Raw genomic sequence first — 12,153 nt, forward strand, 5'->3', positions numbered from 1 at the left:
CTTTTGAATATGTTCTCAGGAGTCAGAAATCATTTAAAATGGATTACAATAGAAAGCAGCAGGTATCCTTGTAGTGGTCAAAGCTAGTATTTAAACAATAATGTTTTTTCCATTTCATTGTGAATAAGCAACACAGTCACTAACAGAGTTAACTTGGCATCTCTATTGTCAATTTTATCTTTGTTTGGTCTTTGGAAGAACATTCAAAGTAGCCTATGTGAGAAAATATCTTGAAATATTCACATTCACATCTGAAAATGTATTAATACAAAATTATTTACTTTTAAAACTCCAGGGTTAAATATGAGAAATGCTTTGATGAAATTGTACTTTTATGGAAGTAACTATGTTTGAAAAAGAAATCTTTGAATAATAACACCAAGGGAAAGTATAGCCTCTATACTTTACTATGTATTTTTTGTTAGCTGGTCAAACTAAAATAAAACATACTGACAAACTTTCAATCTTAATGCACATTTTTCTTAAAATATCTATTCCCTTGTCCTTGTTTGCCCAAGTGCCATATTTGCATATTTTATCTGTGAATAGTTAATTATACTATTTATTTCAAATCACCTTGCATAAGTTATTTCTTGAGTGAGTGAATGTAATGTGTAAATAAAGTTTTGTTTTCTTGGTTTCTCTCTTTCAGCTCTATCCTCTTCAGAATCCTTTATGAATTCAACTTCAAAGTACAATTCTCTATTATAATTGAATTATCTCTCATATACTGACCGTTAGATGGCATTGCTTTATAACTGCCCTATATATTTTGAAATGTATAAAGGTAGAAAAAAAATAAGTAAGCCAGCCTGGAAAAAGTACCCAGAGAAAACTGCGATACATTAGTGTGGTTTAATGTGTCAGGACAAAGTGCTCTCTTTAAATTATTTTCCTCTCTCAGGTAATATAAAATACAAGAAAGATTTGAGGGAAAAAAATGTTCTGATAAAATTGAATTTCCGAAGTATTCCCCAAGGTTTTCTAAGAGAAGATGTGCCAAGTTCTTGTATTTCCTACCATAAGCTAAACCTTTTCTTTGATATATTAGAGGGGGAGAAGAAGTTCATCATTAAGAATTTTTAAATATAATTCATATTTTTTTATTAAGGAACATTATTAAGAAAAATTTTTTTAAATAGAGATAAAAAAATATTTTTTTTTTCTTTCTCACTGCAAGGAGAAAATATATACTATGTCCTTGCTATTCTTTTAGGTACAACATTAAGCTTGATATATAGCAATAAATAAAAATATCATATTTCTAAAAGAGTCCAGAATCTATTGGGAGAAATATATTTTTAACATTTATAACATATTGGAACAGTATAATTGAGGAATCTATAATGCAGCAAATCAGCACTGGAGAAATATCCAAGTATAACTTGGTGGAAACTGATCAGAGGATTATTATTTCAGTTTAGATTTCACTTCCTAAAAATGTTTTCCTCAACTTCCAGCTTATTTTAAACTTCACCCCACTCTAACCTATCCTTAGTAACTCTCCAAAGGATTGCTGCATTTTGTTCTCATTATAGTCATGACAGCACATAAATTATTGTATTTATCCCTTTGTTAATTTCTTTGTCTCTCCATACAAGAGTTTAAGCTCCAAAGGGTAGTCCCCTGTTTATCTTGACAAAGATTCTCTCCTGGACCAAATATAGTCAGATCCTTCTTAGCCCTCTTTTTAGTGAGGCCTTTTTCTTAGGCCCTGTGCTCCTCACCTGCCCATCCAGTTATGGCAAGAATCCTGCTAAAACAGTTTAGAGAGAATCCCCCCATCCTCAATATCTGATTAAATTCCTTATCCCCAACCTCGATATCTGATGACTCTGGCCTCCCTTCAACAAGAATCCTGTTAAATATGTTTATCAAGAACCCTCATACTCTTCATGTCTTTTCTTAGTAATTTTTTGTCCACTGACCCCCTTGCTCTGCCCATTGGCTATAAATCCCCAGATGTGTTTTTGCTGTTTTGAGTTGAGCACAATTTCTCTCCCTTATTGCAATACATCATTGCAATAGTCTTGAGTAAAGTCTTCCCTAAATATCTCAGCAATTGTCAGAATAATTTTTTTCCTCAACAATCTTTTTCATGACTTTATACTCAACAGCTATGGTAGTGCCTGGCATACAGGAAAACACAAAATTCACTTCCTGTATGAATGAATAATTCCCATGGTTAACAGTGATATTTAATATATGAGAGAGTTAATGTTTGTACATATGTGTATATGTAATACATTGGGGAGATGTACACAAGTAAGACAGAGTAGTAAAGTCATCAAGACCTCAGAATCTGGATCCTTATTGGCCAAGTCTGACTCATGATAGTACCACTGACTAGTTATATGATTTTGGGCAAGTTATCAATTCCTTTGAGCCTTATCAGTTGTAAAATATGGCAATAATAGTACCTCAATTGTAAAGTTATTTAGGAAGTAATAAATGAGATAACACCTTTGAATCCTTGAAAAATAACTGAGATAAAATATGCAGTCAGTATATAGTAGCTACTAAAATTAATATGTCTTGGCATTAGCAGTACTTGAAGCAGTACATATTGTATGCATTAAAGAAAGTATTCCATCATATCCATTTTAAGACATTTCTACAGTCTGAAAAAAATGTGGACTATACAATTGCAATGAAATATCAGTATATTACCAGTTACCATATGAGCTCTCTTCTCTTGATTATATATATATATATATATATATATATATATATATATATTTTTTTTTTTTTTTTTTTTTTTTTTTTTTTTTTAAAGATGACCTGTAAGGGGATCTCAGCCCTTGCCTTGGTGTTGTCAGCACCGCACTCTACTGAGTGAGCCACAGGCTGGCCCGATATACAGTTTTTTGTAAATAAATTTTTTCATTGTTATTCTTTTTCTTTCTTTTATCGGTATACAATGTAGTTGATTTTCATGTCCCTTTACTGATTCCTCCCTCCCTCCGCCCTCTCCCCTCTCCCACCCATCAACATCATATCTGTTCACTTCTCTTAACAAGTTCAAGGAATTCTGATTGTTGTGTCTTCTTCCCCACCTCCCAATTTGTTTGTGTATTTATTTATTTATCTTTAGTTCCCATAAATAGTGAGAATATGTAGTATTTTTCTTTCTGTGCCTGACTTATTTCACCTAATACAACTTTTTCTAAGTCCATTCATGTTGCTGCAAATGGTAGTATATCACTTTTTTTTATAGAATAGAATTCCATTGTGTAGGTATACCACATTTTCTGTATCCACTCATCAGATGATGGACATTTGGGCTGGTTTCAACTCTTGGCTATTGTAAATAGTGCTACAATGAGCATTAGAGTACAGGTATCTCTTCAACATGATTATTTCCATTCCTCTGGGCATATACCAAGCAGTGGAATAGCTGGGCCATAAGGTAGATCAATCTGTAATTGTTTGAGGAAACTTCAAACCATTTTCCAGAAAGGTGGCACCATTTTGTAGTCCCAGAAACAGTATAGGAGGGTTCTTTTTCTCTGCACCCTCACCAACATTTATCAGTCTCAGTCTTTTGGCTATTAGCCATCCTAACTGGGGTGAGATGGTACCTCAGTGTGGTTTTGATTTGCATTTCCGTAATGCTGAGTGATGTTGAGCATTTTTTCATGTGTCTGTTGGCCACTTATATATCTTCCTTTGAGAAATGCCTATTCAGCTCCTTTGCCCAATTTTGTAATTGGGTTACTTGTTTTTTTGCTATAAAGTTGTTTGAGTTCCTTGTATATTCTGGGTATTAATCCTTTGTCAGATGTATATTTTGCAAATATATTCTCCCAGTCTATTGGTTGTCTTTTAACTCTGTTAGTTGTTTCCTTTGCTGTGCAGAAGCTTTTTAGTTTAATATAATCCCATTTGTTTATTTTTCCTTTGGTTGCCTGAGCTTTTGGGGTCTTATTCATGAAGTTTGTACTCAACTATCCTTCCTGGATTGTTTCCCCTCTGTTTTCTTTAAGGAGTTTTATTGTTTCAGAGTATATATTTAATTCTTTAATCAACTTGAGTTGATTTTGGCATATGGTGAGAGGTATGGGTCTAGTTTCATTCTCCTGCATGTGGATATCCAGTTATCCCAGCACCATTTGCTGAAGAGACAGTCTCTTCCCCAGTGTGTAGACTTGGTGCCTTTGTCAAAAATCATGTAGGCTGTAGGTGTATGGGTTGGTTTCTGGATTCTCTATTCTATTCCACTGATTTGTGTGTGTGTGTGTGTGTGTGTGTGTGTGTGTGTGTGTGTTTATGCCAGTATCATGCTGTTTTGATTATTATAGCTTTGTAGTATAGTTTAAAGTCAGGTAGTATTATTCCCCCAGCTTTCTGTTTTTTTGCTCAGGATTCCTTAGGCTATACGTGGTCTTTTGTTATTCCATATAAATGTCTGGATAATTTTTTTTTGATTTCAGAGAAAAACGTCATTGGAATATTGATGGGGATTGCATTGAATTTGTAGATCACTTTGGGTAGTATGGACATTTTCACAATGTTAATTCTTCCAGTCCAACAGCATGGGATATCTTCCCATCTTCTTGTATCCTCTTTAATTTCTCTCAACAGTGGTTTATAGTTCTCATTGTAGAGATTTTTCATATCCTTGGTTAACTTTATTCTTAAGTATTTCATTTTCGAGGGGTAGGTATTGTAAATGGGCTGGTTTTCTTGATTTCTTTTCCTGCATGTTCCCTGTTGGAGTATAGAAATGTTACTGAATTTTGTGTGTTGATTTTGTATCCTGCAACTTTGCTGAAATAATTTATCAACTCTAAGAGGGTTTTTTTGAAGAGGCTTTAGGCTGTTTGATATAGAGGATCATGTCATCTGCAAAAAAGGACAGTTTGACTTCATCTTTTCCAGTCTGGATGCCCTTTTTTTCCTTCTCTTCTCTTATTGCTCTGGCTAGTACTTCCAGCACTATGTTGCGTAGGAGTGGTGAGAGTGGGTACCCTTTTCTAGTTCCTGTTTTTAAGGGAAAAGCTTTCAAATTTTCACCATTCAGGATGATATTGGCAATGGGCTTATCATATATGGCTTTAATTATGTTGAGATACTTTCTGTCTATTCTTAATGTGAAGAGAGTCTTTATCATGGACGAATGTTGAATTTTGTAAAATGCTTTTTCAGAGTCTATAGAAATGATCATATGGTCTTTGTCTTTGCTTTCATTGATATGGTGTATCACATTTATTGATTTGCATATGTTGAACCAACCTTGCATCCCTGGGATGAATCCCACTTGATCATGGTGTATAATTTTGTGTATGTGTTGCTGTATTCTGTTAGCTTGCATTTTATTGAGAATTTTTCCATCTATATTCATCAAGAATATTGGCCTGTAATTTTCTTTTTTTGTTGCATCTTGGTGTGGTTTTAGTGTCAGGGTGATGTTTGCTTCATAGAATGAGTTTGGGAGAATGGCCTGTTTTAATCTTTTGGAATACTTTGTGGAGAATTATTATCAATTCCTCTGAAGTTTTGGTAGAATTCTGCAGTGAACCCATCTGGTCCGGGGCTTTTCTTTGATGGGAGCCTTCTGATAACAGCTTCAATCTCTTTTATTATTATTGGTCTGTTCATATTTTCTACATCTTCTTAGCTCATTTCTGTTATTTTGTATGTGTCCAAAAATTTATCTGTTTCCTCCAGATTTGCAAATTTGTTGAGATATAGATGTTTATAGTATTCTCTAATGATTTCTTGTATTTCTGAGGTATCAGTTGTAATATCAAATTTTTCATTTCTAATCTTTGTTATTTGAATCTTCTCTCTACTTTTTTTAGTTAGCCTTGCTAATGGTTTGTCAATTTTATTTATCTTTTCAAAAAAAACCCAACTTTTTGATCTTTAGTATTGTTTTGGGGGGTTTCTATTTCATTAAGTTCTGCTCTGATGTTAATGATTTCTTTCCATCTGCTAACTTTGTGTTTGTATTGTGCTTGTTTTTCTAGTTCTTTAAGGTGAAGTGTTAGGTTGTTTACTTGCTATCTTTCCATTCTTCTGAAGTGAGCATCTAATGTAATAAATTTCCCCCTGAGTACTGCTTTTGCAGTACTTCACAGGTTTTGGTATGATGTGTCATAATTTTCATTAATTTCAATAAATTTTTTGATTTCCTGTTTAATTTCTTCTTGGACCCATATGTCATTAAGTAGAATGTTGTTTAATTTCCGTGTGTTTGTATAGTTTCCAGAGTTTCATTTGTTATTGATTTCTACTTTAATCCATTGTGATCTGAAAAAATTCATGGAATAAATCCAATTTTTTTGAATTGGTTGAAACTTGATTTGTGACCTAACATGTGATCTATCCTGGAGAATGTTCCATTTGCTGATGAGAAGAATGAATAATCTGAAGTTGTTGGATGGAATATTCTGTACATATCTGCCAAGTCCAATTGGTCTAAAGTGTTGTTTAGATCTTGTGTTTCTCTATTGATTTTTTTGCCTAGATGATGTGTGCAATATTGACAGTGGGATGCTCAGGTACCTTGCTATTATGGTTTTAGTGTCTTTCTCATTCTTTAGGTCTAATATTGTTTGCTTTATAAATCTGACTTCTCTGATGCTGGGTGCATATATATTTATGATTATATGTCTTCTTGATGGATAGATCCTTTTATCATTATATAGTGGCCTTCTTTAACTCTTTTTATGGTTTTTGGTTTAATGTGTATTTTCTCTGATGTAAGAATAGCTACTCCAGCTCATTTTTCATTTCTGTTTGCATGGTATATCTTTTCACATCCTTTCACTCTTAGCCTATGTGTGTCTTTACAGGTGAGGTGAGTCTCTTGAAGGTAGCATATATTTTGGCCCACCTTTTTAATCCAGTCAGTCAGTCTTTGTCTTTTGAATGGGCCATTTAATCCTTTTACATTAAGAGTTGTTATTGAAAGGGGTTGATTTACTCCTAGCATTTTATTGATTTTTCTTTGGATTTCTTAAATATCTTTTGTTCATTTCTTTCTGATTTACTGTTTGTCTTCTCTATTTGTTGGTTTCTTGGGGTGGTAGATAAACTTCTTTTTCTCTTTATTGTTAGCATTTTTATTTTACTAGTGCATTTTCTTTTCTCTTGAGTATTTATAGCTGTGATGGTTGTTTTTCAGGTACCAAACCCAGTACTCCCTTGAGAATTTCTTGTAAGGCTAGTCATGCAGTAGTGAACTCCCACAGTTTTTGTTTGTCTGAGAAATATATTATTTGTCCTTCATTTTGGAAGGATATCCTTCTGGGTAAAGTATTCTTGGCTTGCAATTTCTTCTTTTAGTATTTTGAAAATATCATCCCATTCTTTTCTGGTTTTAGGGTTTCTTTTGAAAAGTCTGATGTTAGTCTGATTGGAGCTCCCTTATAGGTGACTTGATGCTTCTCTCTTGAAGCTTTTAAGATTCTCTATTGCCAATTTGACTATAACATGTCTTGTAGAGGACCTTTTTGGGTGAATATGTTTGGGGATCTTTGGGCCTCCTAAATCTGAAGATCTGTGTGTTTCCCTGTACCTGGGAAGCTTTCTTCGCTTATTTCATTGAATATGTTTTCAATGCCATTTCCTTTTTCTTCCTCTTCTGGAATACCCATAATTCAAATATTTGAGTGCTTAAGTTTGTTTGTTAACTCTCTTAGATTTTCTTCAATGTTTTTAATTCTTTTTTCTCTTTTTTATTTTTTATCCACCTATATTATTTCAAACAGCCCATCGTCAAGGTCAGAAATTCTCTCTTCTGCTTGTTCTAGCCTGCTGGTTAAACTCTCTGTTGTGATTTTTATTTCATTGAATGAATTTTTCAGCTCCCCAAGCTCTGCCACATTCTTTTTCAGGGCATTAATTTCTTTGTACATTTCTTCTTTCAGGTCCCATATACTTTCTCTTATTTCATTGTGTTGTCTAACTGAATTTTCTTGTATCTCGTTTAGTTTCCTTAGAATTGTTGCTTGAAATTCCTTGTCTGTCATTTCAAGGACTTCCTGTTCTATAGGATCTAGAGCTTGAGAGTTATTATTACCCTTTGGTGGTATTGTACTTTCCTGATTTTTCATATTTCTAGTATCATTCCTTTGATGTTTAGTCACTGTGGCAGGGGATTTCACAGTCCACTCATTCAACCCTAATGTCTGGCTAGGATTCTGCAGGGATTTCCAATTCAGTATGGTTGCCTCAGTGCCTGTTGTAGGGAGGCCCAGGCCTCTCTGGGCTGTGGGGACAGGCCTGAGCTGGGAGTCTTGCAGCAGCGCCTACCTTTTCCAATGTGAGTGGCTTGGGACCCTTTGTGCTTAGTGGCTTTATGACCTCTCTGAGTGGTGCACACTGGCCTGGGCTGGGAGTCCCATGGTGGCACCTACCTGCTCTGGCATGGGTGCCTTAGGGTGCGTGGGCCTGGCAGCTCTCAGGCCTCTCTGGATGGTGCACACTGGCCTGGTCTGGGAGTCCTACAGCAGTGCTCTGGATATTTTATATCCACTTGCTTACATTGTAACCCAGATTACTAGACATCACCATTCTGTGACTATAAAATCTTAAACCTGGAGGAAGACAACAATCCCCTTCTCCATGCTGATCCTGTTTGCTTGTTTGGTCATCAATTGTGACTTTCTTATATGACAGTTCTTTGGGCATGGAGCTTAAATGTGTTTAATATATTAGAAAATATTTCTGATATGCTCAAAGTTTTATTAAATAATGCAAAGAAAATCACTGTGGCAACCCAGCTTAGTTCCAATACTTTGAAACCTCTCTGCATACCATGAATAGAATTCTATCAATGAATAGAATTACTACTTGCCAGGAACTACTCTATGTGACAGAGACACAGCAGTGAACAAGAGTGTCTCCTCAAAGGATGTACATCTTTGCTGACCAAAGTACCTGTAAAAGAATAATTTTTTAACCATTCACTAACTTTATTTTGTTTTGTTTTTATCCACAGATGTTATAACTAACAGAAAATATAACATATTTAAATATTTATTTTGACTTCCACACTAAACTCTACAATGGCAAGGATTTGAGCTGTTTTATTCAATTCTGTCTCCCCAAAGATTAAGTTGAATGATAGAATTAACTCACTTAGAAATGCTATTACAATGATTACCAGATATAGGTGATTGGCATAGAAAATTCTTTTCACTAGTGATTCAGTTATATAATATTACAGAATGACGGACATCTTTTACAAATGAAAACAGTGGCAGATTTAATTAAAATGCTAAGTTATTATAGAAGTAAAATCATAATCATAAAATTTAATGAAGAGACAATTAGAATATACAGTAATGTATTTTTTCATTTCAAATTATATAGTGCATATTTGATATTTAAAGGAAAAATTAGTATCACTTCATTTGTAAAATTATAATGTAAGGACTCAAGAAATCATTTTTGTTTATACACAATCTACTGTTTTTAAACCTCTATTTTAGTTAATGTAGCATTTTTTTAGTAGCATTTATGAGGTGTTCATGCATGGTATACTAAAATGTTTTACAATATCACCTGTCCTTTTTATCAATAGTCTGTAAGATAGTTTAACAGGGTTTTATTAAATTTTAACAATGTATGCAATTTATTTTTACAGTTATTATTCTTATTGGATCTTAGAAGATGCAAAATGTTGCTTATCATTGTTGGAAATGGAGTTTTGTGCAGAATATACGTTTAAGATCCAGTTCCTGGGAGTGTAATGCTGCCATTGTTATACCTCTGGCATGAAGTTGGAGAACACAGAACAGAACAAAGAGTGTTTTATTGGGAAACTCAAAAATTTCATTAATTGGATGTTTCTGGAACGAAATTAGCAACCTCTTTCAGCTACAGTTTCCACATTGACAAGAGACTACTATTGTCTTAGTCCATTTGTGCTGCTGTACCAAACTATCAGAGAGTAGATAATTTATGAAGAAAAAAAAAAATTTCTCACAGCTCTGGAGGTTGGTAAGTGCGAGATCAAGGTGCCAGCAGGTTTCGTTGTCTGGTGAGGGCTGCTTTCTGCTTCCAATGTGATGAATTTTTGTTATATCCTCCAGTGGGGAGGAATGCTGTGACCTCACCTGTCTTCACACAGAGATGGGGCAAGAAAGCCTAATGCTGTGTGAAGCCTCTTTTATAAAGGACTAAATTTTATTCACAAGGGAAGGATCCTTCATAGCCCAACCACCTATTAAAGGCCCTGCAAATTAATATGTTGGTCATTAAGTTTCAACACCTGAATTTTGGAGGAGACACATGGTTGTTAAGGATTCTTAAATTTTGAGTAGTACAAGATATTAGATGAAATTTGAAATTACCTTTACTCGATTCCTGGGTATTCTGGTATTGGAGAGAATAATTTTTTTGAATATTTTTATGACAATAACAGATTTAAGCTTTGCAGGACAATGTCTTGCATTTGAGACTAGATAAATACACAGTTAATCATTTCCTAGAGAAAAATTAGGAACAGATTTGAGAATGCAGTACATTTTAAAATTTTAAGATTCAGAATGGAAATTCTGAATTGCAAATAATAGAACTCATGATAGTAATGATAAAATTACTACAAAGGATTTGAAAATTACTGATATATCTATTAAAAATTTTAAATAATTTGACAACTTAAAATTGCTATAAATATTGAGATGACTATTCACTCTAAAATACTTTCTACATATCGTGCTATGCAATAATTGAAGTTCTGGTCTCTTCCTTAAAGCAAATCCATTTCATCTAAATATATCTAAATTTCAAACACTTTCTGAAGACAGCATTTTTTTCTGATCTTTATTTTAGGTGATAAATAGTGACTAACCTCAGTTATCAATCACGTAGATCAGAAAGAAAAAGTTTATAGTTAAACTAATATAACAAAAATGTGTGTTTCACACTTATGTATAGTTTATAATATTGAATACCAAAGTTTATCTTGTATATTTTTATTTTATTTATTTATTTAAATAAATAAATAAATAATTTATTTATTTATTTATTTTAATATATTTTACCGAATGGGATTACTGTAGGTAAGTGCATTTGAGGCTTTAGTAACAAAGCTTACTTTTGGAAAATAGTTTTTCTTATGCTCATCTGTATGGCACTTTAAATGCTTACTGTATTCTTTTTTAAACAGCACATTTGTGTTTGTTAAAGTATCTCAGTTTCTAGATTAGTTTTGCCAGTTAGGGAAAGGAGAACTTTAAAGTGTAAAGTGTCAGTCAGTCTTACACCTTTCAGAAATGTCATGTGAAATAGCATCTTCTTGTCCATTGAGATAGCAGCTCCCAAAATGGGCTGCACAAAACCTAGAAATTAAGAATTCAGATTAACATTGTATGTAATTATGAAACTATATTTCTATAAAACTTCTAAATCATTTATTCCTATTCTTCTCACTTGTTTGTTCTCACTCATGCTTAGCCAGAGATCTCGTGCCTTCTGAGACAATGCCTTAAGTAATTCTTGTAGAAAATGCAATGTAGGTCCAAATGCCATTTGATATGCATGATTTTTATCGGACTGTACTTGTCTTTCACAGTGCCATGCTTCAAGGCTAGCTCCTAATTTTCTCTTTTCTGCATAGTAACGATGAATATTTAAATCAGTTTAATTATTTCATATTTGTAAGTATTTAAACCTGGAAGGAAAAGCAAAACAAAAGGCATTGAAAGTGTAAAATTCATAATTTTAATTAAAACTTTTTGCAATCTTCGATAAGTTACTCATGCATAATCTTAGCATTATGATTCTTATTATTAAATTTTACAAACAAAATTCTCCCCATCTTTTAAAGCTTTGTTGGTAATTCAAAAACCACTTTTCCAGATTAGATTATATGCCTACATACTTGAAATATATGTTGAAAATGCTTAAATAATGAGAAGATACAAACAAATATATAGGCAATGCATGTTTAAGGCAATATAGAAAGTTAGTGAGACAGAAATACTAGAAGCATATTTCATATGACGAAGTCTATGAAAATACAAAGGAACCTGTCCCTACTTTGATACTGATACAAATACTGAAAGCTGAGGTAGGTTATGTAAGAAGAACATATAGTATCATATGATACTAGTAGCATATGAATATTCATATATATATCATCTGAATAATTTCAATGCCCTACAAATCCTCTGTGCTTCATCTCTTTATTCATCC

Source organism: Cynocephalus volans, chromosome 9, assembly GCF_027409185.1.
Source record: "Cynocephalus volans isolate mCynVol1 chromosome 9, mCynVol1.pri, whole genome shotgun sequence".
Taxonomy (NCBI): domain Eukaryota; kingdom Metazoa; phylum Chordata; class Mammalia; order Dermoptera; family Cynocephalidae; genus Cynocephalus; species Cynocephalus volans.